Source organism: Melanerpes formicivorus, unplaced genomic scaffold, assembly GCF_026170545.1.
Source record: "Melanerpes formicivorus ecotype bairdi unplaced genomic scaffold, bMelFor1.0.p_v2 SCAF_9, whole genome shotgun sequence".
Classification (NCBI taxonomy): domain Eukaryota; kingdom Metazoa; phylum Chordata; class Aves; order Piciformes; family Picidae; genus Melanerpes; species Melanerpes formicivorus.
In genome coordinates, this window is record NW_027142361.1 from 17,412,280 (window position 1) to 17,440,146 (window position 27,867).

General features: G+C 46.2%; 1 protein-coding gene across 7 annotated transcripts in view; it reads left to right on the forward strand.

Annotated features, from left to right (window-relative positions):
* The window catches only part of EXTL3 (exostosin like glycosyltransferase 3), a 370,010-nt gene that overhangs the window by 241,663 nt on the left and 100,480 nt on the right, over positions 1-27,867 (forward strand). Inside the window, exon 3 of one of the 7 annotated variants that reach the window (XM_068143183.1) lies at positions 22,959-23,098. The exons of the other annotated variants lie outside the window; for them this stretch is intronic. The gene's annotated coding sequence lies outside the window, so the exon portion shown is untranslated. The remainder of the gene's footprint in view (positions 1-22,958; positions 23,099-27,867) is intronic. 7 annotated transcript variants of the gene reach the window in all.

Below are 27,867 nucleotides of genomic sequence, written 5' to 3' on the forward strand. Positions count from 1 at the left end.
GTAGATATTGTAAATTTGTAAATATTCCCCTGCAAATCCTACACTGCTTTGTAAATATAGCTCCACTGCCTTGCTAATTCAGCTTGTGAGTTTTTTTTTTCCTTTCCCTTCAATTTTTCTTTCCCTTTACTTTACAAGGGGGAAGGGAGGAGGCTTTTTGGCCTTACCCTTCCACCCCACCACATTTTTTTTATTGGCGTACCCAACGTGCGGCAGATAATTAGTTTAATTTATTACTTGATTGATTTAGTGTTTTCTAGCTGAATTAGCAAACATGAAGGTGTTGTGGTTTGTGGAGCGATTATTCTTTTCAATTTTTGGGGCTCTGGTTTACAGATATTGTTTGGGTTTGATTTTGGATTACCTGGGTAAATATTTGGTGCGGACAATTTATATGTGGGTTATGTATAGAGTTAAATTATGGTATGGAAAATGTATTAATTTATTATGGCCAGTGAGATACAGGAATGTTACCTCCACCACTCTCCCAATTGAGATAAAGGGTTTTAAGATTCCGCCTGAGGAGAGAGTAACTTTAGGTGATGCCTGGGATCCAAAAGTGATTTATTTGATGTGTATAATCCTGCTTTCAGTGATAATTAACGTGTATCTGCTGGTCTCTTTGCGGCGAGAGAGAAAGGTGTCCAGGGCGTGTTTTGTTATTAAAACTAGATCAAAAAGAAAACGTCGTGGCTCTAGGTCAGTCCCAGAGACATCTAGTGACGAGGACTGTGGAGAACCCGTGTCAGTTAAAAAGAAGGCTAAAAAGTTAATTGGTAAAGCAGCTCTAAATGACTTTGCTGATTCTGGCATGCAGCCAAGGGCATCGGCTGGAATCAACATGGCGCCTACTCCTTCACCTACTCCTTCTCCTCCTTCTTCTTCCCCATCGGCCATTAATGGAGCAACGTCACTTCCACCCACTCCCTCGGTGGGACCGGAAGTCACTGCCCCAGCAGCTGATTTATCTCAGGACCTGTCAGCTACCATTAAGGTGGCTGTAAATTCAAACACAGCTCCAGTTAAGGTGGCTCCTTTAAAGACTAGAAGTGGAAAAGCCCAAGATGGAGAAGAAGAGGTGGAGACTGATCCTGGTGAGGGGCCCTCTACTCTAAAAGATCCTGCTCAGGAGGAAGAGAAGGTTTGTTTTAAAGATCTAGCTAACCTAGTGAGATCAAAGCAGGATAGAGATGAAGTTAGGAAAGCAGCTGGCAAAGGTGGTTCTCAGCTTAAAGGGATCCTTAGGAGAATGACAGCAGGATTATATGGGCAAAGAATTCAGGGAGACGAGGAGGAAGATGATATTTCAGAGTGTTCTTCTCCACGGGAGGAATTGCGAAATGTCCGTAAAGATTTCACCAGGGCAGATAAGGAGCCAGTTCTAGCTTGGCTTAGTAGGTGTTATGATACAGGTGCTTCAGCTCTAACAGTTGGAGACAAGTCAGCAGCTCAGTTAGGAACTCTCTCAAGGGACAATGGAAAAGATAGACATCTAGGCGAAGCTCTCGGTAAGGTTAATCTGTGGATACGCCTTTTAATAGCGGTTGCCCTGAGATACCCTTCCCGAGATGATCTCCCATGGAATCCTAAACCCTGGACTACCATAGATGAGGGAATTAAGCGCTTGAGAGAATTTGCTGTTAGAGAGCTACTCTATGGTGAACATGAAACTCTGAATCCTGATGATATTCCTGTGGGTATTGGTCTTGCTAAAAAGATCATCAAACTTGCTCCTTCTAATTATGCAAACATTCTGGCAAGCAGAATTGTGTCAAGAATTATGGTGGAGCTTCTCCTACGGTTGGCCAATTCAGTGATCAAATGAGACAATTGGAGGATAGCATGACACGTGGTTCTTTGGTTTCAGCCATTAAAACGATGTCTGGTGATATTCAGAATTGCATAAGAGAGTTAAAAGATTCCATATACCAATTGGCACAGAGGGATAATTTCAATTCTTCCTCCAGGTGGGTACAAGTTTCATCTGTGAGGAATACACGTCCTCCAAGGAGGTCATTCCAAAACAGGACATTCCAAAACAGGTCATTCCAAAACAGACCACCAAGGCAATCACGTAGAACTATTTGGATAACTCTGCGTGATCAGTTTGGTGAGAACATGAACTGCTGGGATGGCCAACCAACTGCTAATCTTTTCAGGAGACTGAGGGAATTGCAAAGTGGCAGAACCCGAGGTAGCAATACCAGAAGGGTAGCTGTTACTTCCACAGTTCCCCAGAACGACTCTTATGGCTCCAACAGTGGCTCCAGTTATAACATGCAAAGTTATAACCCTGCAAACTATGTGCAATGCACATGTGCGCATGTTCCCCATAACTAGGGGTGCCCTGCCTCCCGCCAGGGGGAGGAGAGGGATAACAGAGATAATAGAATCTATTGGGATGTGTACATCCAGTGGCCTGGCACTTCACAATTTCGGAAGTACAGGGCCTTGGTTGACACAGGAGCTCAGTGCACCATAATGCCATCAAATTATCAGGGATCAGAGTCTATAACTATTCTGGGAGTCACTGGTGGATCTCAAGAGTTAAGTAAGGTAGAGGTTAATATAAGTTTAACTGGTAAACAATGGAGGAAGCATACAGTTGTGACCGGACCTGACGCACCTTGTATTTTAGGAATTGATTTTCTGAGAGAAGGGCGTTTCAAAGACCCTAGAGGTTACAAATGGGCTTTTGGAGTAGCTTCTATAGAAATTGATGGACAAAAATTGAAGCTATCTGCCAGACCCGAACTTTCTGATGAATCTGCAGTTGTGGGACAACATAAGATATGGGACATTAAATTGCCGGTTGCTTCTCAGACTGTGCATCACAGACAATACAGAACCAACCGTGACTCTTTGTTGCCCATTCAGAATCTGATTCGTCAGTTGGAAAGTCAGAAAGTCGTCAGCAAAACTCATTCACCTTTCAACAGTCCAGTGTGGCCTGTGCGGAAGCAGAATGGAGATTGGCGTCTGACGGTAGACTACCGAGCCCTGAATGAAGTAACATCACCTATGAGTGCAGCAGTACCAGACATGATGGAACTACAGTATGAGCTGGAATCCAAAGAGGCCAATTGGTATGCTACCATAGACATTGCTAATGCATTTTTCTCTATTCCCATAGCAGAGGAATGCAGGCCTCAGTTTGCTTTCACCTGGAGAGGAATCCAGTACACTTTCAACAGACTGCCAATGGGCTGGATCCACAGCTCAAGCATCTGTCATGCAGTGATCCACGATGCTCTGGAGAAAGGCGGTGCTCCAGAACACATCCAGTTCATCGATGATATCATCGTCTGGGGTAAAACTGCTGAGGAAGTCTTCGAGAAAGGTAACAAAATCATTGACATTCTTCTGAATGCAGGTTTTGCCATCAAACGAGACAAAGTGAAAGGACCTACCACAGAGATTCAGTTTCTGGGAGTGCGATGGCAGGATGGATGCCGACACATTCCAGTGGATGTGGTAAACAGAGTCTCCACCATGGCAAGTCCCACAAACGAGCAAGAGACCCTACGTTTCCTGGGAATAGTGGGATTTTGGAGACTGCACATTCCTGGATACAGTCAGATTGTGAAACCTCTGTATGATGTGACTCGAAAGAGAAACCATTTCCACTGGGGACCTGAACAACAAGCAGCCTTTGACCAGATAAAGCAAGAGGTGATTCAAGCAATGGGTCTGGGACCTGTCCGAGATGGTCCAGACACTAAGAACATTTTGTACACGGCTGCAAGTGACAATGGTCCAACCTGGTGCTTGTGGCAAAAAGCTCCAGGTGAGACACGTGGACGACCTCTTGGTTTCTGGAGTCGAGGTTACAGAGGTTCAGAGGCTAATTACACTCCAACAGAGAAAGAAATTCTAGCTGCCTATGAAGGAGTAAAAGCATCTTCTGAAGTGATTGGAACTGAATCACAACTTCTCTTAGCTCCCAGATTACCAGTTTTGAATTGGATGTTCAAAGGCAAAGGCTCCACACCACATCATGCCACAGACTCAACATGGTCTAAGTGGATGGCTCTGATAACACAGAGAGCTCGAATGGGAAATCTTGAAAGACCTGGTCTAGTGGAGGTGATCTCAAGTTGGCCTGAAGGCATCAACTGTGCTAAACCTCCAGAGGAGAAAGTAACTCGTGCTGAGGAAGCTCCTCCTTACAATGACCTCTCTGATGATGAAAAGAAATATGCTTTGTTCACAGACGGTTCCTGTTGTCTTGTTGGAAACAAGCGAAGGTGGAAGTCTGCAGTGTGGAGTCCAACACGCCGAGTTGCAGAGGCGAAAGATGGAGAAGGAGAATCCAGTCAGTTCGCAGAGGTAAAAGCTGTCCAGCTAGCTCTCGACGTAGCTGAACGTGAGAGATGGCCAAAGCTTTATCTCTACACCGACTCATGGATGGTAGCCAATGCTCTATGGGGTTGGCTAAAGAACTGGAAGAAGAGTGGTTGGCAGAGAAAAGGAAAACCCATTTGGGCAGCCAACCTGTGGCAGGACATTGCTGATCGAATCGAGAGAATTCCAGTGAAAGTGGGACACATTGATGCTGACATTCCTAAGAGCAAAGCTACTGAGGAACAGCAACACAACCATCAGGCAGATCTAGCTGCAAGAGTTTCTCAAGTAGACATGGACTCTAATCTTGATCTCGACTGGAAACACCGAGGTGAGATATTCTTAGCTCGGTGGGCTCATGATTCGTCAGGACATCAAGGCAGAGATGCAACATACCAATGGGCTCGTGACAGATCCATAGACATTTCCATGGATGCTATCACGCAAGTCATCCATGACTGTGACATTTGTGCTGCTATTAAGCAGGCAAAACGACTTAAGCCCTTGTGGTATGGTGACAGATGGTCCAAGTACAAGTATGGTGAAGCTTGGCAGATTGACTACATCACTCTACCACGTTCTCGTTCTGGTAAGCAATACGTGCTTACTATGGTAGAGGCAAACACTGGATGGTTGGAAACTTATCCAGTTCCACATGCAACTGCACGCAACACCATTCTCGGTCTGGAGAGACAGATCCTGTGGAGACACGGAACTCCAGAGAGGATCGAGTCAGACAACGGAACTCATTTCAAGAACAACCTTGTAAAGAACTGGGCAAAAGAGCATGGTATTGAGTGGATATTCCACATTCCCTACTATGCACCAGCTTCAGGGAAGATTGAACGCTACAACGGTTTGTTGAAGACCACTCTCAAAGCCATGGGAGGTGGATCTTTGAAAAACTGGGAAAAACATTTAGCACAAGCAACCTGGCTGGTAAATAGTAGAGGTTCAGTGAACTGAGCTGGACCTGCACATTCAGATTTGCTACGGAAAGTAGAAGGTGATAGAGTTCCTGTTATTAGAGAGAAGACTCTGTTAGGTAAAACTGTTTGGGTATTTTCACCCTCAGGAGAGGCTAAACCTGTCCGAGGGGTGGTTTCAGCTGAAGGTCCGGGTCACACTTATTGGGTAATGCAAGAGAATGGTGAAATTCAGTGTATTCCACAAAGAAATTTAACTTTGGCTGAAAGAGGTTAATTTCGAACTGTTGTATAGGTACATCGCGTCCGAAGGAAGAATCAACGAGGAATCTACGGTGCATGAACCCTGAGATCCCTGAGAGCCCTGAGTCAACTAAGAGACCCTGAGAATCCCTGTTTCCCTTTTCTTCGCTTTGTCGGCGAAGAAATGAACTGTTTTCCATTTTTCTCATTTTCTGATTTTCTTGGACTTTTGAATCATCTACATCTGAGCATAGCCGGAATGGACTATGAACTTTACTCACGAACTGTAAATATCGTTTTGGATTGGATGGACAGTATAAACGGCCAATGAAATTGTTTAGAAGGGGTGGACTGTGACCGTTTGAGGCTGTGCCTTTAAGAAAGGGGAATATGGTGGACGGAAGTTGGTAAACGGAAAGAATAATCTAAACTAATTTCATTGGAAGAGTGGGAGGAAGCACCTTCTGAACTGGGAGTGAACTGAGCATTTCCAGCACTTCTCTGTCAGTCTTGCTTCCGCCTCTCCACGGTGCAGCAGCTCTCTGTCTGTGCTGGGCTTTCTGCCAAGGCTTCGGCCTTCAAACTGACAAACTTGATAAGGCCTGTATTAACTGCTTTCCAATTAACACAAAACTGCTTTTAACTTCTTTCTTTCTCTCTCTTTCTCTTTCTATCCCATTCTGGGGAAAGGGGGGGAGAGAGGGGAGAGCGGAGGTGGGGAACCCCCTCTGCCGAGGGGGGTTACTCTCATTTCTGTGTTACTCTGTTATATATCTTTGTATATATTGTAGATATTGTAAATTTGTAAATATTCCCCTGCAAATCCTACACTGTTTTGTAAATATAGCTCCACTGCCTTGCTAATTCAGCTTGTGAGTTTTTTTTTCCTTTCCCTTCAATTTTTCTTTCCCTTTACTTTACAAGGGGGAAGGGAGGAGGCTTCTTGGCCTTACCCTTCCACCCCACCACAGCTTTGATTCCAGCTGAGACTTTTCTCAGTCTTACACCTTTTCCCTCCTCCTTTCGCAGCTTGCGGCTTCTAGGCTTTCTGCCAGAGTGACCTTGGACTGATAAGCGTGAGGCCTGCAAAACTTACTAACATTTTTCTCTGCTTTCAATTAACAACTGCTCCTTTTCTCTCTTTCTAACCCTCTCTGGGGAAAAAGGGGAGAGAAGGGGGTACGGGGGGCGGAGCCCTCCTCCTGGTGGGGGAGGGGAATATCATTCCTGTGTTACTTTGCTGTATATTTCTGTGTATATATTGTCAATACTGTAAATTGTGTATATATCCCCCTGCATTTCCTAAACAGTTTGTAAATATAGCACATTCCTTTGCTCATCTGGCTGTGGTTAGCTGTGGTAATTTCTTTCCTTCACATTGTGGGGGGGAGAAGGCAGAGGCCTTCCCCTCAACCCGCAACACCTCTGGTTAATAGCAGACTTTCTGCAAGCCAGGAGGATGGAGGCAGATCCCAGGGAAGCATGAACAAGGATATGGATTAATCTGTTGGGTGTAGTGGATATGCCCTCAGAAACGCGCGGCAGATCCATCAATGAAAATATAAGTTTATTTATATATATATATGTACAAACTCTGTAATGGGGTATTTACAATCACCCTTCACAGGTATCAATATTTGGTTAGTGGAACTATCTTTACAGAATGTTATGTATGGGCATTTAAATAAAAAATGATTCATAGAACTTATAATCGAAACTGAGTCAGAGAGTGGCAGGGGAGGGGTTGGTCAGTGACCGGCAACCCTCCACCCGGAGCAATATAAATGCTATCCTAACTGAAGCTCTGTAAAGAAGGGCTTGGCTTACTCACAAGCTGAGAACTTCGTGGAGTCTTTCCTTAATAATGTTTGTAGTCCAGAGAACGTGGCACGGATGTGCCGTAATAAGGAGACAGGAAATGGCGCCGGCCGCGTGGCCGCACCGCATGGCTCTGCTGTTCACTCCCAGGATACAAAAGGTTCTTCGCTCGGAGGGGGGGCAGTGGCAGGTCAGCAACACTGGTTCACACGGTCTACCAGGTTTTCTCCTATAGTGATGGATCACGCAGCGGTTGATCCCACGGAGTGCCGTCCACGGCACCGCACGCAGCTGGGTGACGGTGGCAAAAGGACCACGAGGCCTCCTGAAGCACTGGCACGCGCACACACAGGCTCCAACACCGAGGTGGGGGGGCTCATTTACCAAAAGACCCCTATTTACCATTTGCCCCAGTGAATACTGGTCCAATAAGCATCTGTTGCTAACGCAAAGATTAACCAATGAACTGACACCTACCAAATATGGCCTAAGTATATGCTATACCCAGGGAAACAAACATATAGCCTGCCTCTTGTACTACAGGGGTGAGACCACGCCCAGGTAGGCTGTTTACCTGGACTCAGTGGCGCCAGGATCCCCCCTGCTGCCTCCAGAAAGGAGGGGGAACAAAGGAGGGTTAACACACAGAGAAATATATCCTACACAAATGTTTTGGGCACAATCCTGACCATAAGCATCCTTCACTACATTCCACCCCCTGCTTATGGGCAAGTATATGTGGGCAAATATTACTCTATAATTAAACTCTACCAAAGATGAATTAAACATTATATAGAAACATCACAAGAACATCATACATATATATATATATCTCAGAAGTGTACAACTGTACTCTAAACAAAGCATGTTACAACACAGGATAGAACTCGTTAATCCTAAGGTCAGTATCGGTGACCTTAGTGATTTCTAGTCTCCACCCCCTGACCGGTGGTGGACCCCTGTTACTCCCGAGACGGGTCTTCCTTTCCAAGTTAATCTGTCCACTGGAACCGTTGTCACTCTGTGGAGAAACAAAACTGGCCATGGTGTTTAAAGCCGGGCTTGACAGTTAGTAATTTGGAACGACCCACCAAGCACTTATGCGATGAGTTTTCCCATTGATGTCAGTAGCCTCCCAAGCGTATAGACCCCTGGGCTTAGCCAGTGTCATGGGTACAATCCCAATAGAAGGCAGTTTCACTAACACTGGTTGGCCCACCTGCATCTGTGTTACTGAATGTGGGTGTTCATCCTTTGCCTCCCCTGGCATGTGGCTGACATCCCTAACTGGGTCAGCAGGGCAAAATGCCTTGACTTTGGGGCTGCCATAATTCCCCCATCGGTTGTTTACAATGAAAACTGCAGAAGGCAGGCGTTTGTCCCAATTACTCCTTGAAACATTTGCATGTTTCTTAATGAGGCCATTTGCCCTTTCCACTATGCCATTTGCCTGGGGATAATATGGAGTATGAAATGCCCATTTGACTCCTTCCCCTCGGGCCCAGTCTTGCACTGAGGCTGAGGTGAAATGTGAACCATTATCACTCTGAATATGTTCAGGCATAGGCAGAATGCTGAACCAATCCTTTAGAGTTTCAATGGTTTGAGCTCCTGAAGCAGTGCTAGTAGCAGTGGCCATGACTAAGCCTGAAACCACTTCTACCCCTACCAGTATGTATTTTTTCCCATGTGAGGGTCGGAGGGGACCAACATAATCAATTTGCCATGTGCTCCATAGCACTTTGTCTTTCTTGATATGCTGGGCTGGAACCAGACTGGGATGGTTAGCTTTTAATCTGATCTGGCACTGAGGGCAGGCTGAAACAATGGTTTCGCATGTGGTCAAAGAAACTGGCCACCCTCTGGATCTGCATTCGTAGTAAAGGTCTGACTTACCTGAGTGACCTCTTTTAATATGTAGCCACTCAGCCAGTCGCTCCCACTCCTTTCCCTCACGATCAACTACACTGATTTTTGCTAAGTGATCTACTTGTTGATTCCAAGTAGTGGCAGGGGTTTGCTTCCTGGAGTGTCCCTTTACCCATCCTACTTTGATAGTCCTGGCTCGACTTATCTCTAGTAGTCTTTGCCAGTCGGTTGCCCTCCAAACTGGGGTATTGCCAACTATCCACTGATTTGCTTCCCACTGGCAAATCCATTCTGTGGCACCTTTGAAAGTAGCATATGAATCGGTGTATATGGTCTCTGCACCATTTTCCACAGCTAGCATAAGGGCACGCAGTTCTCCCACTTGGGCACTGCCTTCGCCCTCTTCAATGACAGTCCTGTCTGTGCCAATCTCCAGCGCCGCGGCCTTGTAATGCCACTGTGATTCTACCCTTTGGGCGGATGCATCTGTGAACCACACTCCCTCAGTATTGGCATCGGCAGTCAATTCAGGTGCTACCTGAATAGGAGATGGCTTGTAGGGCTGGCACAGTGGGACGGTATGTGGGTTGATGGGCTGCTGCAATTTGGATACTTTTGTGGGCCCTTCTCTTAGAGGCATAAGATGAGCCATCCCTTCCAGATAGGCATACCATTTTCTCACGGTAGCCTTCTGAGCAATTCCTTCTGGTGGTGGGGTTCCATTGAAGATTGCTTTGAGCAGAGAGAATGGACCTTGCACTACCATATCCTGCGTAGTGCGCAGCTTCTCTGCCTCTTTGACAGCTCGGGTCAGAGACAGGAGTCCCTTCTCCCATTCATAGTATCTCCTTTCAGCATCTTTGAATGCTGTTGAAGAGAATAAAAGGGCTCTGTTTGGGCCTTTGGGTCCCCTTTGAAAAATCCCACAGTGGGAAGCATGTTCAGAGAAGCCCCATTCTGCCCTTAAGGGGTCATGTGGGTGCAAAGGGCCCAATTTCTGGTAAGCCTTTAATTCGTCCTTCAAAACTTTTAGGCTTTCAGTGTGCCTTGGGGTCCAGTCCCAGACTCTGTTCTTTTTAAGCAGGTCATAGAGGGGACGAGCAATTGCTGAGAAACCTGGAATATGTTTTCTCCAGTAACCCAAGGTACCCAAGAGCCGCTGAAGCTCCCTTTTGTTATTGGGAAGTTGGCCCTTTTCAATAGCCTCAAGAGCATCCTCTGGCACTGATATTGCTCCTGCTACCCACCAGGATCCAAGAAATTTAATTTCTTGGCTCGGGCCTTGACATTTGGCTCGTGGAACCTGTAACCCATTTTTGGTCAAAAGGTCCCAGATCACTGCAGCTACTGAACCCACCTTACCTTCATCATTTCCCCCGACAAAGATGTCATCTATGTACTGGTAGACACTTACATCTTTTGGGACTTCAATGGTGTCTAACAGTGCTGCTAAGGAATTGTGTGCAATGGTTCCTGAGTGCTTGTACCCCTGGGGAAGACGATTGAAGGTGTATTGGGAACCTTGCCATGTGAAAGCGAACTGTGGTTTATCCTCCTCACATAGAGGGATCATAAAGTACATGTCCTTAATGTCCAGTGAAGCCATCCAAGTATGTGACACAGCTTGGATTGCTGTCACGATGGATGTCAGGCTTGGGACTGCAGCGGTGAGAGGGGGCGTGTTGCTATTGAGCCTCCTGTAGTCAATGGTGAGTCTCCATCGTCCATCAGGTTTACGCACTGGCCACACTGGTGAGTTATAGGGTGAGTGTGTCCTGGTAATGATTTGTCTCTTTTCCAGGTCTGCAATCACCTCAGTGATGCCTTGTCTGGCTGCTGCTGGTAGGGAATACTGTGCAACACATGTGATACTCGATTTGGGTAAGGGTGGAGCAATTTGGAGAGTGCCTACCCGAGCGGTTTCGGTCCCTTTTGCTCCTACTCCATAGGAGCCAAAGCACCACAGGGTACCGTTAGGGAGATGCCACCGTTTGCCAGATAAAACATCAAATCCAAGGATGTTCTCTAGGTACGGACTCAGGGCAACTTCTACCAGGGTACTCCGCTTGTCACCAGGAAGCCACAACCTTGTTTTGGCTAAATGGCACGTATGAGGCATTCCTGTAACACCCTGTATCTTTATCCTTTTCCGGGATGGCAGGATCTTCAAGTGTTTGGCTTGTTGCACATTCAAAACACTGATTTGCGCCCCAGTGTCAATAAGGAATTTTACAGCAGTTCGAGTAGGTCCAGTGGGAATCAAAATGAAAGGCTCTGGATCCTCAGACCATTGACAGGTATTCACAAAGCGATGAGTGAGGCCTGGAACAGTCACCACTGTGTCTAGTTTTTTGGCTTTTTATCTGGGCTCTGGCGGCGAGGTATGAAGGGGTTAGCATCCTTGCTGGGTGAAACAGTTTTAGGACTGTTGCTTCCAGCTTCATTCTTCCCCTTGCCGCGGCGGTCACTTTGGTAGTTGTCCTCTTCCCAGCTGCCGGATTTATTTTGTATGCTCAGCACTACGCCTTTTAACAGTCTCATTGGTAATGACGCTATTAAGGATTCAGGTACATCCAAAGACAGTGCTAGTCGATACCATTTCTCTCTGCGTGAAGACGATCTATTAGAAGTACGCCGTTTATCTCTCCAGCAGTCGGAATTTCTCCCTCTGGGACTTCCCGAGTGACGGCGATCTGACTCCGGGCTGCTGCTTGAACCCTCAGAAGTCGCAGTAGGGGATGTCTTAGTGTGGCGCACTTCCTGCTTTTTCCCCCGCGGTGTCGCCGCGTGGTTGCCTTTGAAACCAGTATGGCGTCTGTCGCTGGGAGTCTTGGCCATGAGCGTATGATCAGAGTAGTCCAAGTCTCGGCCCTTGTGGGATAATGCCATCAGAAGCTCTTCCCAAGTTAATTGGTGTTCCCGGGAATTAGTCGAGGCCATATTCCTTTCGACTACTCGTTCAATTTCCTCCTTTTTGGCATCACATACATTTTTTAGACCCGTCGGCAGACCACAGATTAGAATTTTGAGTCGCACTGGGTTAATTGGAGCATCTAGTGGGGAAGAATATGCCCCGCGATCGTACATTGCTTGAACGCACGCCAACTTTTTAATTCGCGGCAGTGAGTTTGGCCGAACTTGTAACCCTCACTTCTGTTGGTTCGTCTCTATCTATAGGATCTAAACTTCCAGCCCAGTGAGCGATACGGGAAGTTAACGAGTGGTATCCCTCTGGACCCATGCCCAAAAATACTTCATGGCCCCATGAACAGCCTTTTGCTTCATTACGGTCCAAAATAATTGTATCCCCACCCAATTCCATAACATGATACAAAAAGTCTGTTACCGACTCGTCCGGTTTTCGTGCAAACGTCTCCTGCAGGTCCCGAAGCTTTGCTCCGCTGTACGGGTGAACAGAGGTAGTTGTTGTCCCTCGGCCACAGCAGCTGTCCGTGTATTGCTCTTTAAGAACGGGACGTAAATGCACGGCTTTCCTCCTTATGGGTTCGTCTTCCGAACTGTAATCCGTATCGTCCCGGTCAGATGGATTTCTCTCCGTTCGGTAGCTATGGGATTTTTTCCGGGCTTCGCTTCTCGGAGCACTATTGTCAGGTGAATTTAATTCACGCCCTGCTGCTGACATGCTGGACTGAACGGGTGAATCGGGACTCGCTGTTTGCAGTGTTTGGAGTCTCGGCAGGTCCATGGGGACCGTGGGTCTAAAGTCTTGTGCTACGGTGGGATTTGCTACCTTTCTGTCCTTTCCGCGAGACTGCGGTGGGGGTAATTCGTAAAAGGACTGTATGGGAGACCTGGCTCCGGGCGCGACATCGTGGTTGCGGGGCTGCTCGGGGCTAGGCGGTTGGGAGATCCCAGGAAGGCTTGAAACAGAGTCTCTGTCTGATCCCGCTAATACCTTCATAGTAGTGTTGCTTTCTTTAATTTGCAATGTTAACAAGTCATGAAGTTTATCATTTTGTGCCTCAGACTTTCCTAACTCTTTTTCCAGGAAGTTAATTTTTTTTTATCTTTTCCTCTAATGCTGTAAATTCGTCTTGTGCTCGCATTATGCAAGCCCTGATCGCAGTAACTCACTCCTCAGTTATTGCGGTTGGATCAGCGCATAGCTCGATCATGTATTCAGATAATTTCGTAGTGATTTGGTCCGGATTTGTCAGGTTTTCTATAGCCCATTGCATATCAGATCATTTTATTATGTATCCCATTCTGTAGAGATAGCCACTTATCGGATAACCCTTGCTCGCTGCGCCATTGATGTGGTGAAGATGTTATTAAATTTATGAATATGAAATATGAATTATGAAAATATTATCTTATTAATTATCAACCTATTAATAACTGATGAATCACCAACTTATATACATGTTCTAGTGCACGTTCGTGAAATGGATTCCACAAGTGGCTTAGTGTTATGATTATAACTTAATTGAACTAGTTATAGACTCTCTCTATATTTATATAACAAAGGGTGCAGTTCTGCCACTTGGCCACTAGGCGGGACGCGGGCGGCTTCTGGCTATACACAGCAATATTATAATCTTTCTATGCGTCAGCGCTTACTCTGCTAGATGCGGATACTTTGAACTGAGTGCTAGTGGATGGAAAGCACATGGAAGATATTCGATTACCTCCAGAAAACAGGGATCGGTCCTGGTCGGGGTCGGACCGTGGGGTTGGCCCTCAAAAGTCGGCTCGCACGGCAGGGCAGGACAACGGTGGCCGGTAGGTGGGCTTGGACGACGCGGCAGCAGGCAAAGCTACGGGGGTCGGCCCAACCATGGCGGTTCTTGGGGCTGATGCAAACAGCCTTGGGGAGAGAATGCGGCTGCGTTAGGTGGCGGATTCTCGTTTAGTCAGCTTAAAGGAGCAGCGGGACTCTCAGAATGGCCCCGGGTTCGGTGCAGTATAGGCACGAACAATGCCTTAGTCTTCCCTGAGATTCACAGGGCTCAGAGCGGCACACGTGGAGGCTCCTCCCGCTGCGGTGGGGCTAGGCATACATGGACTCGGTATCGATCAAGTCCCTTCTCCCCGGTAACTGGGCAGATCTTACCCTTGGGGGGTCGGTCCAGTCCTCCGGTGGTACGGTGGGCTCTCCCGGTCAGTACGACTGGCTGTAGTGACGCTGGATTCCTCAGAAACAGCGAAGTTCCTCCCTCTGGGCTTTTTAACGATGCAGAGGCTTCCAGTATGCGTGCATGTATAACAGAAGCTAATAACAATAAGCTCAATGGCAAAGGCTGCAGCTCGAGAGCACAGAGACAAAGTGAATGAGGGGGCCACTTGTTTACCAACTGGGTTGATACTTATAGTTTCCTCAAGGCTGGGCTTGACCAATGGGCACTCTCATAAACAACTGGCTTCAGCCTAAAGAAAGCCTGAAGCAAAAATTATGCCCATACTTGGTGTCAGCACGAGCGCTGCATGCGCTGGGTGCGTGCAAGCCTGGCTAATGCCTTGGCTTTTGTCTGCCTCCTGGAGGAGGGGGAACTTGCCCACATGCTGGGACAAGATTCAGTATCTGGACATAATGTGCCTTCACCACAGTTGGGTTGACAGCACTCATCTCTGGAGTGTGCAGAAAACCCAGTGGAGTTGTGGGTGAAGGACAGGAGAGACTCAAATGGGGGAAAGTGGGGCTTGGGAAGCAGAGGAAAGGTAGTGAGAGGGGCAAAGAAAATAATCTCAACAGCAGCATTTTGTGTGGCTACTCCTGTATCCTGCAGCTGTTCATTAGAAATTCTGTTTATGCCACAGGGAATTTTGGAGCCTCTGAAGCTGACACAGTTTTAATAGACACAGACATTTTGAGTGCAGCACATCTTCTATGGTATGCTAAGGAACAGGCTCCATGCAGCAGTGCCATTGATTGAAGCATTTTATCATGCTTTTTGTTATTTTGAGACCTCCTTTCTTTTATCCTAAAAAGTAATTTTTGATGTCAAAAGAAGGGCCAGTTGGATGAGCCAGGGAATTATAGGCCTGTCAGCCCGACCTTAGTGCCAGGCAAGATTATGGAACAGGTCATCTTGAGTGCAATCACACAGCACTTACAGAATGGCCAAGGGATCAGGCCCAGCCAGCATGGATTTAGGAAGGGCAGGTCCTGCCTGACCAACCTGATATCCTTCTATGATCAGGTGACCCGCCTGGTGGATGTGGGGAGGCCTGTGCATGTAGTCTACCTGGACCTCAGCAAGGCCTTTGACACCGTCTCCCATAGCAAACTCCTGGCCAAGCTGTCAGCCCATGGCTTGGATGGGAACACACTGCATTCGGTTAGGAACTGGCTGGAGGGCCGAGACCAGAGAGTGGAGGTGAATGGTGCCACATCCAGCTGGTGGCCAGTCACTAGTGGTGTGCCCCAAGGATCAGTGCTGGGCCCTGCGCTCTTTAACATCTTTATTGATGATCTGGATGAGGGCATTGAGTCCATCATCAGTAAATTTGCTGACGACACCAAGCTGGGGACAGGAGTTGATCTGCTGGAGGGTAGAGAGGCTCTGCAGAGGGTCCTCGACAGGCTGGACAGATGGGCAGAATCCAACGGCATGAGATTTAACACATCCAAGTGCTGGGTTCTGCACATTGGCCACAACAACCCCATGCAGTGCTACAGGCTGGGGTCAGAGTGGCTGGAGAGCAGCCAGGCAGAGAGGGACCTGGGGGTACTGGTTGATGGTAGGCTGAACATGAGCCTGCAGTGTGCCCAGGCAGCCAGGAGGGCCAATGGCATCCTGGCCTGCATTAAGAACTGTGTGGCCAGCAGGAGCAGGGAGGTCATTCTGCCCCTGTACACTGCAGTGGTTAGGCTGCACCTCGAGTCCTGTGTCCAGTTCTGGGCCTCTCAGTTTAGGAAGGATGTTGACTTGCTGGAACGAGTCCAGAGAAGGGCAACGAAGTTGGTGAGGGGTTTGGAACACAAGCCCTATGAGGAGAGACTGTGGGAGCTGGGGTTGCTTAGCCTGGAGAGGAGGAGACTCAGGGGTGACCTTATTACTCTCTACAACTACCTGAAGAGAGGTTGTAGACAGGCGAATATTGGTCTCTTCTCCCAGGCAGCCAGTACCAGAACAAGAGGACACAGTTTCAGCTGTGCCAGGGGAGGTTCAGGTTGGATGTTAGGAAGAAGTTCTATACAGAGAGAGTGATTACCCATTGGAATGGGCTGCCCAGGGAGGTGGTGGAGTCACCATCATTGGAGGTGTTCAGGAGGAGACTTGATGGGGTGCTTGGTGCCATGGTTTAGTTGTTTAGGTGGGTTGGATTGGTTGATGGGTTGGATGCGATGATCTTGAAGTTCTCTTCCAACCTGGTCTAGTCTAGTCTAGTCTAGTCTAGTCTAGTCTATTCGCTGTGTTTGCTCCTTAAGTGTGTAGCCCTTAAACAGTCCTTCCATGTTCTTCCTAATGTCCCCACACTTTCAACTCTGAGAGTTATCAGAGTCACAGTTTGCTTTGAAGAAGTGTGACCATTTGAGGCTGTCCCCTTAAGAAAGGGAATATGGTTTTCGGATGTTTGTAAACGAAAAGACGGATCTAAACTAATTTCATTGGTAGATTGGGGGGAAGCACCTTCTGAACTGGGAGTACAGCAGAGTTTCCTGGGCATTCCTGCACTTTTCTAGTCAGTCTGTCTTCCCTCCTTCGGTGGCTTTGCAGCTCACAGCGTTCTGGGCTTTCGGCCAAGGCTTGACCTTGAAACTGATAAACTGCAAGGCCTGTATTAACTGCTTTCCAATTAACACATAACTGCTTCTAATTTTTTTCTCCTTTCTCTCTTTCTAACCCTCTCTGGGGAAAGGGGGAAAGAAGGGGGAGCAGAGGTGGGGAACCCCCTCAGCAGAGGGGGGAACTCTCATTTCTGTGCTGCTTTGTTGTATATTTTTGTATATACTGTAAATATTGTAAATTTTGTATATTCCCCTGCATATCCTATATTGCTTTGTAAATATACAGCACCCACGGCTTTGCTCATTCATCTGTGAGTTTTTTTTTTCCTTTCCCTTCAAATTTTCTTTCCCTCTACTCACTGGGGGAGGAAGGGCCTGGCCTTTCCAACCCTACAACAAGGAGTCTAAAGCATTTCATGGAAGTGGCCATCACAGAGGTGTGAAGGAGCAGATTGCAATCACAGAATGCTAGGGATTGGAAGGGACCCGTGGCAATCATCTAGTCCAATCGTCCTGATAAAGCAGGAGCACCCACAGCAGGTTGACCAGGATCATATCCAGGTGTATTTGGAATCTCTCCAGATAAAGAGACTTCATAATCTCCCTGGGTAGCCTGTTCTAGTGCTTCAGTACCCTCACAGGAAAGAACTTTTTCCTCATGTATGATCAGCATCCAGGCTGAACAGCCCCAGGTTTCTCAGCCTTTCCTCAGAGTCAACTCCAGTCTCCTCATGATCTTCATAGCCATCTGCTGGACTTTCTTCAGTAGTTCCTTGTCTTGAACTGGGGAGCTCAGAACTAGACCCAGGACTGCAGATGTGGAGTCCGTAGGAGAGTGTAAAGAGAACCTCTTCTTAATGCACCCCTGGAAAAGACTGCCTTGGCTATAAGGGCTCATTGCTGGCTCGTGCTGACCTTGTTGTCCACCAGGACACCAGATCCTTCTCAGCAGAGCTGCTTTCCAGCCAATCAATCCCTACAAAGCAGCTCTGTGGTTCAGTGAGGAATATACTTTGTAGCACCATGAGAGTATGGAAGGTTGCTGATGGTTCCTGAGCTCCAGGTGTGCCATGGGAACTGGAAGAATCCAGATACAATTTAAAAATATATAAATGATGTATTCTACAAGAATTTAATGAAACTAGAGTTTTGCTATTAATTTTGGTGGGTTTCTTGCTGTTAAGTTTCAGATACTAAGAAATGCTAAGAAGGAGCTGGTTAGTTTGGGCTGCATCTTATCCAAGGTGCAGCAGTGAACCTATGGGAGGGAGCAGCCGCGTTGGACATGGTCATAAGCTTGGAGCTGGAGGGTTGCTGCTCCAGAGCAGAAGCCTCCTTTGGTTACCTGATGGCTAACACAATGCTTCAGTATTAAAGGTTTGGTGAGTGGGTACTCCTCAGGTATAGACATTAATAAGATCTCCTAGACTTCTCTTCTCAGAACTAAACTGCCCCAGGTATCTCAGTCTTTCTTCATAGGAAACCATGATATTTGGGCTAGGATAACAGTGGTACTGGGGCTAGGATGCTGTTCCAATTCAATGTGAGATAGCTTTTACACAGGTGATGGCATAATGTGTGGCATGGTGACATCTTTCTCCTAAAACTTCTGCAGATTGTGAAGATCAGAACAGTTGAGCCGCTGGCTTCCTGCTGTGTTGCATGCATGTGAGTGCAACACAAAGGCATCTAATGTCTCACTCCTAATTGGTGCTCTAACTGGAGTGTCTGGTAATGAGAGAGGAGGTTTTACCTATAGGACCCTCTTTGAAGCTAGTCCAAATTAATGGGCTCCTGATGATAGTTGTGTTTGTGTCTGAGATTTGTGGTGAACTATGGTGGCTGAGAATTCACCTGCTATATATCTGTGAGTGATTATGGCATGTCAGGTCATTTAGTTGTTTGGTGTGATTGATCAGGCTGTCTGAAAGGGAGCAGCTTCAATCTGGTGATGGAGTGTTCTCCAAAAAGTGCATAAGACCATCAGCTTGGTAATTGGCCTGCTCACTCCACACATCAGAAGATTTTCATAGAGGAAGGGAAAAGCTGGTGCTGGATGCACAGCAGCGCAGGTAGAGATAGGAAGATGGGGAGCGTGCAAAAGAGCTCTTAGAAGGAGAGAAGAAACATTTGAAGTTGGTTAGGCTGGTTAGGTTTTGGCTGTGTGGCACTGACAAATCTAATGTCACTGCACCCTGCTTGGATGTAGCAGCCAGGGTTCCCCAGTTTCTATAGGCTTTCCATGGATGTAAGCTTCCAGGCATGCTTAAGTCACAAGGACTGGCTACTGACCTGCCTCCTTGCCTGCTGAAGTCCAGGAGAAACCTCCTGTATGATTCTATGCTTGTTAGAGGCCCCTTGATGGATATGCTCAGTCTCCAGAACTGTCTTGGTTGCTGTGTGTGGGAAATGGATGAACTTCCCAGAAACCCCCCAGAGATGTGTTACTTTCCACAGTGATCCAGGAGATGTTAAGCACTGTGTGTTTCCCCGTTCAGACAATATTTCCTCTTTCTTATAACTTATTCAGGACAAAGAAGATTTTAAATATAAATAAAATTTAAATAATTATGGCCTGAAGCATCTGTCTGAGTTCTGCCACATGGTTATTTGCTGCTGAGGAAGCGATGATGATGGCATTTTAGGGAGGTGAGAGGTTTATATTTTTGCCTTGGAGAAAATGTGCCTGAGCTGTCTAGGACTGAAAATTACAAAGAATACCAAGAACTTCCCAGCTCTGCAGAGAAGGTCCTAAGAGTGTGTCGTGGGTTAGTAAGTTCCCCATGAGCCAGCAATGTGCCCTAGTGACCACGGCCAATGTTTTCCTGTGGTGCATTAAGAGTATGGCCAGCAGGTTGAGGGAGGTTCTCTTCCCCCTCTCCTCTGCCCTAGCCAGGTGTAGTGGGTTGAGAGGGAAGGCCTAGCTTTCCCTCCCGCACAAAAAGAAAAAAAAAATCCCACAGCTAACTCAATCAGAGAAGTGGAAGGGATGCTATATTTACAAGCAATGTGAAAATGCAGGTTGTATATATACACAATATATACAGTATTTACACTATATGTACAGAAATATACAGCAAAGGAAAAAAAAAGAATACAGGAACGAAATTCCCTCCTCCGGACAGAGGAGGGTTCCCCCCCCGTACCCCGCTCTCTCCCCCTACCTCCCTTTTTTCCCAAAAAGGGTTAGAGAGAGAAAAGACAGTTATTAAGGAAAAATGATTTTAGTAGGCCTCATGCAGGATTAGTGCTTATCTTATCCAAGGTCGCTCTGGCTAGGTGCCCAGAAGCAGGCATGCTGGAAGGGAGAGGGAAAGGAACAAACTGAGAAAAATTCCAGCTGCACTAAAACTTAAAGCTGCATTCTACCAATCTACCAATGAAATTCGTTTAGACCTGTCTTTGTTTACAAAATATTCAGCCAGAGTGTCCCAGCACTGTCCCTTTCTTAAAGGCACAGCCTCAAACGGTCACACCAGGCCACATCTGGATTACTGAGTCCAGTTCTGAGCTCCCCAGTTCAAGAGGGACAAGGAACTACTGGAGAGAGTTTAGCAGAGGCCACAAAGATGCTGAGGGGACTGGAGTATCTCTCTGGCAAAGAGAGTGTTGAGAGACCTGAGGCTGTTTAGCCTGAAGAAGAGCAGACTGAGAGGGGATCTTCTCAATGCTTGTCAGTATGTAAAAGGCAGGTGTCAAAGAGGATGGAGCCAATCTTTTTTTTGTAGAACCCAGGAACTGGGACCCAGGAAGTTCCACTTAAGGGAAAACTTCTTTACTATGAGGATGCTGGAGCCCTGGACCTGGCTGGCCAGAGAAGTTGTGGAGTGTTGTTCTCTGGAGACATTCAAATCCTACCTGGACATGATCATGGGCAACTTGTTCTGAGTGGCTCTGCTTTAGCAGGGAGTTTGGACTAGATAATCTCCATAGGTCCCTTCCAAGCCCCACCATTCCATGATTCTGTGAAAAGCTGTCTCACAAAGTCAGCATTTGGAAAACCAACCCTCACCTCCTGTCTGGAGTTGACCTGTGCATAGTTCTTTCACATGATTCAAAACACCTGGCTCTTCACTGTGGTTTAGCTCAAAACAGTTCTTGTTCATTAAATACTGTAAAATAAAAGTGAACAGAAGCCTTCCCCTCCTTCCACACCTAGTTTATCCCTTTTAAGGGGTTCAAAATATTAACCACATATCTACTCCTCCAGCAGCTTCTGCTACCGGTGACAGTGGAGCAAAGTATTTTCTTCCTTGATTTGTTTTCTATGTCCAAAAAAACCTTTAGCACTTCATAATAGGAACATGGTGAGCAGTACATCCTCAGCCATTGTGTCTCTATGGATTCATGTGACCGTTTGAGGCTGTCCCTTTAAGGAAGGGGACAATGTGGTGGAATGTTTGTAAACGAAAGACGGATCTAAACTAATTTCATTGGTGGAGAGGCAAGAGCACTGCCTTAAGTTTTGATTCCCAGTGGGACTAGTTCAGTTGTTCTTCTTTTTCCTTCCATGCGGCAGCTTGCAGCTTTCTGGGCTTTTGGCCAAACTGACCTTGAAACTGATGAACTGCAAGGCCTGTATTAACTACTTTCCAATTAACAACTGTTTTTTTTCTCTCTCTTTCTAACCCTCTCTGGGGAAAAGGGGAGAGAAGGGGGTACAGGGGTGGGGAAGCCCCTCAGCAGAGGAGGGAACCCTCATTTCTGTGTGACTTTGTTGTATATTTCTGTATATATTGTAAATACTGTAAATTCTGTACATAAACCTGCATTTCCTAAACTGCTTTGTAAATATACAGCACCCACTCCTTTGCTAATCCGGCTGTGCGTTTTTTTTTTCCCTTCAATTTTCTTCCCTCTACTCACAGGGGGGGGAAGGGCCTGGCCTTTCCCTCAACCCTACGACAATTCACCAGCCTCCTTGTAAAGCTTTGCCCTGTAGTCCCTTGCTTTGAGATTTGTAGCGGGGTGAACTTTGCATGCAAGGTGTTCTGACATTTGGTACCACAAAACATGAAAGGATTTGCTTGTAAGCTGGTTATTTCTTTGTGTGAAGCAATTCTGTGCAGCCTGGAAGAATATATAAAAGAATATGGCTGGTGTATTACCAGGAAGCAAGACTAAATAATAAATTTAAGCACTGAAAGCTCTGTATGTAAAGTAGGTTTTGCAGTGCATTATGCAAAAAGCAAGAAGGCACCGGAGAAGGAAACCACTGGAAGAAGGTGGGCTGGGAAGATGGATGATCTTGTGGACAGGCCGGATGATCTTGTGGACAGGCCAATTAGATGTGGAATGAATTCCAAGATGGTGTAACTTTTAGGGTGACCTTGGGCAAGTTGTTTCTCCATACCTACATTACCTGTGCTCTGAAAACTGCATGTGGTTTTACTGTCTTAAGGATTTCATCAGAATAAATGAATGTTCATGAATCACTCAGTAAACCTCAGCTGAGGAACATGAGAGACCTTCAGCAGCTGCATTTTACCCAGAACAAAGCAGGCAGGTACCTGGAAGCTCATGAGGGAGAGATTTCTGTAGCTTCTGCTTGCCACAATACTGAGCATCTCCTGGAGCATGTGGGGAACAAAAATATATGAGACAGACTGTCAGTTCTTCCCCTGTCTGTCTTAATGTTTGAGTTTGCCTTTGCTTTGTAAAGAGAGAGAATGAGGCAAATGGAGGTTGTGTGATTTGCCCTTGGTGCTTGAGAAAGGCCATTATTTCTTGGGTCAGACTCAGGATATCTTGACTCCAAGTTTTCTGCATGCAGATCTGAATTAGTTCCACCTGAGAGTTCAGACACAGAATCATTTAGGTTGGATGGGACCTCTGGAGGTCTGTGAACGTGGTCATTGTCCAAATGAGTTTTGAGAATGGAATTTATCCCCTGAATTTGCATTAGAAGTCCTTTAACCAATTTTGTGTGTAGCAGCATTGATCTTAGCCCAGGAGAATTTGTCTGTATCTGTGAGATCTGGGATGCTACACATCCCTACTGATGATCCCTAAGGATGTAGCACACACAGCATTTCAGAGTGAATTTTCTATCTGCTCTTTTTCAGAGATCTGCTCTGAAACTTGCCTTGAAGCACACAACTAGTAGATTTACTCTCCTTGTTCAGCTACTCCTGTTCCCAAAGTGATTGGGGATTTGTGGTGTAATCCTTTCGTTTGAGGACATTAGGAAGTTGTCACATTACAGGTAAGGTCCTGATGTTCTCCTGTCTCAGAGTCCCAGCACTCTTACAGGAACTACTTGACAAAATTAATATTTCCCTCTCTTTTTGGTGTCCCGATAAGGACTTGCACTGGCACATGTTCAGGAAGTGGTTTAATGTATTACAGCCACAGATACAACAGATTTGGGATTAACAGTGATAAGTGCACTGACTGCAAGTGATGGGGCTCAAGATTAGTAAATCCTGGGAAACTTCCAACACATTTGGAGATGTGAACCTTTGCAGTAGCTTCGACATATAACAGAAATGCAGAAAAAGTTAAGCTATGTATTGAGGGTGCAATTCTTACCAAGAAAGGTGTCCCTGTCTTGGGTGGAGTGTTGAGGAATGGCTTGAATCTAAGGGACATGGTTCTATGGAACAGCTGCTTGAACAAAGTGTGTAGGCCAGACTCTATCTTCTTGTTTACTGCTCACAGTTAGCTGGTGTGCTGATGCAGCAAGGTCACCATAGCTTTGTGGCTGTGCTTGCAGCTGCTTACAAGATAGCAGCATGTGAAACAGAGTATAAGTGAAACAAAGAACTAATTAGAGAGGAGCTTGTGAAATTGCACGTAGACCTAACTGCAAGTAGGCTGGATATTATAATGTAACCCTGGACTAATAGCCAATAGAATGATGACACTTGTGCATATTTAGCTGAGATGCTTTATAAGCCGTGCGTTTGAACAATAAAAGTTAAGCTTGCTGTGACCGTTTGAGGCTGTGCCTTTAAGAAAAGGGACAGTGCTGAGATACTCTGGCTGAATGTTTTGGAATATTAATGAAAACAATCAGATATTCTAAACTAATTTCGTTGTTAGAATGCAACTTTAAGTTTTGAGTTCAGTTGGAACTTTCCTCAGTTCGCTCCTTCCCTTCTCCCTTTCCAGCTCATCTGCTTCTGGGATCCCTGCCAGAGTGACCCTGAACAGATAAGGCCTACTAATACTCTGCTTTATTAATCTCCTGCCTTTTTCTCTCATTCTAACCCTCATTGGGGAAAAAGGGGAGAGAAGGGGGTACAGGGGGGGGAACGCTCCTCCAGAGGAGGGAATTTCGTTCCTGTATTATTGTTTTGGTTGTTTTTTTTACTTTGCTGTATATTTCTGTATATATATGTTGTAAATACTGCAAATTGTGTACATATCCTGCATTCTCCAAATTGCTTGTAAAATATAGCATTTTTTCCTTTTGCTTCTCCGGCTCGCTAGCTGTGATTTTTCTTCCTATTTGTGGGGGAGAGAAGGCTGGCCCCTTCTCTCCAAAACCACCACATTTCTTTTTGGCTGTCCCAACGTGCGGCAGATAATTAGCTTGATTTATTGCTTGCTCAAGCCGGACTAGCAAACATGAAGGTGTTTTGGATTTTGGAGCGTCTGTTCTTCTCAATTTTTGGGGTTCTGATCCACAGATATTGTTTGGGTTTGATTCTGGATTACCCAGGTAAATATTTGATGCAGAAAATTTATTTGTGGTTTATGTATAAAATCTGGCTTTTGTATGATCGCTGTCTGGGATTCTTTAGGCTTACCAGATAGAGGAATGTGACCTCTAGCACTCTCCCGATTGAGATAAGGCAGTTTAAGATTCCAGTAGGTGAAAGACTAATTTTAAGTGATGGCTGGGATCCAAAGGTGATTTATTTGATGTGTGTGAACCTGCTGCTGATGACAGTGATTGCATATTTGCTATTTTCCTTGTGTGGGGAGAGAAAAATGTCTAAGGCCTGCTTCATTATTAAGCATAGATCAAAGAAGAGGCGGTGTACCTCTGGGTCAGCCCCAGAGACATCCAGTGATGAAGAGAGGGGAGAATCTGTGTCAGTTAAAGACAAAGTTAAAAAGCCTATTGGAAAAGCTGCTTTGAACAGTTCTGTTGCTGATTCTGGCAAGCAGCCAGGGGCAGTGGCACCTCCCAACATGGCGGCTCCCCCGGCTTCAGCCGCCATTAACGAGGCAAAGTCATTCCCGCCTCCTTCCATGGGACGACCGGAAGCCCCTTCCACAGCAGCTGATCTGTTTCAAAACCTGTCAGCTTCTGTCAAGGTGGCTGCAAATTCAAACACAGCTCAAATTAAGCAAGTAGCAGTTTTAAAGACTGTGGCAAGAAATTATGGTGGAGCTCCTCCTATGGTTGGCCAATTCAGTGATCAAATGAGACAATTGGAGGATAGCATGACACGTGTTTCTTTGGTTTCAGCCATTGAAACTCTGTCTGGAAAAATTGAGAATTGCATGAAAGAGCTGAAAGATGAATTTAAAAATTCCATATACCAATTGTCACAGAGAGATAATTCTAATTCTTCCTCCAGGTGGATACAGGTTTCATCTGTGAGGAATACACGTCCTCCAAGGAGGTCATTCCAAAACAGATCAAACCAAAACAGACCAACAAGGCAGTCACGTAGGATTATTTGGATAATTGTGTGTGATCAGTTTGGTGAGAACATGAACAAATGGGATGGCCAACCAACTTCTAATCTTTTCAGGAGACTGAGGGAACTGCAAAGTGGCAGAACCCGAGGTAGCAATACCAGAAGGGTAGCTGTTACTTCCACAGTTCCCTAGAACAACTATAATAGCTTCAACAGTGGCTCCAGTTCTAACACTGCACACTGTGCTCAATGCACATGTGGGCATGTTCCCCATAACTAGGGGTGCCCTGCCTCCTGCCAGGAGGACGAGAGGGATAACAGACATAACAGAATCTATTGGAATGTGTACATCCAGTGGCCTGGCACTTCACAATTTTGGAAGTACAGGGTCTTGGTTGACACAGGAGCTCAGTGCACCATAATGCCATCAAATTATCAGGGATCAGAGTCTATAACTATTCTGGGAGTCACTGGTGGATCTCAAGAGTTAAGTAAGGTGGAGGTTAATATAAGTTTAACTGGTAAACAATGGAGGAAGCATACAGTTGTGACCGGACCTGACGCACCTTGTATTTTGGGAATTGATTTTCTGAGAGAAGGGCGTTTCAAAGACCCTAGAGGTTACAAATGGGCTTTTGGAGTAGCTTCTGTAGAAATTGATGGACAAAAACTGAAGTCGTCTGTTAGACCTGAGCTTTCTGATGAATCTGCAGTTGTGGGACAACACAAGATACAGGACATTAAATTGCCAGTTGCTTCTCAGACTGTGCATCACAGACAATACAGAACCAACCGTGACTCTTTGTTGCCCATTCAGAATCTGATTCGTCAGTTGGAGAGTCAGAAAGTCGTCAGCAAAACTCATTCACCTTTCAACAGTCCACTGTGGCCTGCGCGAAAGCAGAATGAAGACTGGCGTCTGGTGGTAGACTACCGAGCCCTAAATGAAGTGACACCACCTATGAGTGCAGCACTACCAGACATGATGGAACTCCAGTACGAGCTGGAATCCAAAGAGGCCAAATGGTATGCTACCATAGACATTGCTAATGCATTTTTCTCTATTCCCATAGCAGAGGAATGCAGGCCTCAGTTTGCTTTCACCTGGAGAGGAATCCAGTACACTTTCAACAGACTGCCAATGGGCTGGATCCACAGCCCAAGCATCTGTCATGCAGTAATCCATGATGCTCTGGAGAAAGGTGGTGCTCCAGAACACATCCAGTTCATCGATGATATCATCGTCTGGGGTAAAACTGCTGAGGAAGTCTTTGAGAAAGGTAACAAAATCATTGACATTCTTCTGAATGCAGGTTTTGCCATCAAACGAGACCAGGTGAAAGGACCTACCACAGAGATTCAGTTTCTGGGAGTGTGGTGGCAGGATGGATGCCGACACATTCCAGTGGATGTGGTAAATAGAGTCTCTACCATGGCAAATCCCACAAACAAGCAAGAGACCCTACATTTCTTGGGGATAGTGGGATTTTGGAGACTGTACATTCCTGGATACAGTCAGATTGTGAAACCTCTGTATGATGTGACTCGAAAGAGAAACCATTTCCACTGGGGAGCTGAACAACAAGCAGCCTTTGACCAGATAAAGCAAGAGGTAGTTCAAGCAATGGGTCTGGGACCTGTCCGAGATGGTCCAGACATTAAGAACATTTTGTACACGGCTGCAAGTGACAATGGTCCAACTTGGTGTTTGTGGCAAAAAGCTCCAGGTGAGACACGTGGACGACCTCTTGGTTTCTGGAGTCGAGGTCACAGAGGTTCAGAAGCAAATTATACTCCAACAGAAAAAGAGAATTTAGCTGCCTCTGAAGGAGTAAAAGCAGCTTCTGAAGTAATTGGAACTGAATCTCAACTTCTCTTAGCTCCCAGATTACCAGTTTTGAATTGGATGTTCAAAGGCAAAGGCTCCACACCACATCATGCCACAGACTCAACATGGTCCAAGTGGATGGCTCTGATAACACAGAGAGCTCGAATGTGAAATCTTGAAAGGCCTGGCCTAGTGGAGGTGATTTCAAGTTCGCCTGAAGGTACCAACTGTGCTAAACCTCCAGAGGAGAAAGTAACTCGTGCTGAGGAAGCTCCTCCTTACAATGACATTTCTGATGATGAAAAGAAATATGCTCTGTTCACAGACGGTTCCTGTCATCTTGTTGGAAACAAGCGAAGGTGGAAGTCTGCAGTGTGGAGTCCAACACGCCGAGTTGCAGAGGCGAAGGATGGAGAAGGAAAATCCAGTCAGTTCGCAGAGGTAAAAGCTGTCCAGCTAGCTCTCAACGTAGCTGAATGTGAGAGATGGCCAAAGCTTTATCTCTACACCGACTCATGGATGGTAGCCAATGCTCTGTGGGGTTGGCTA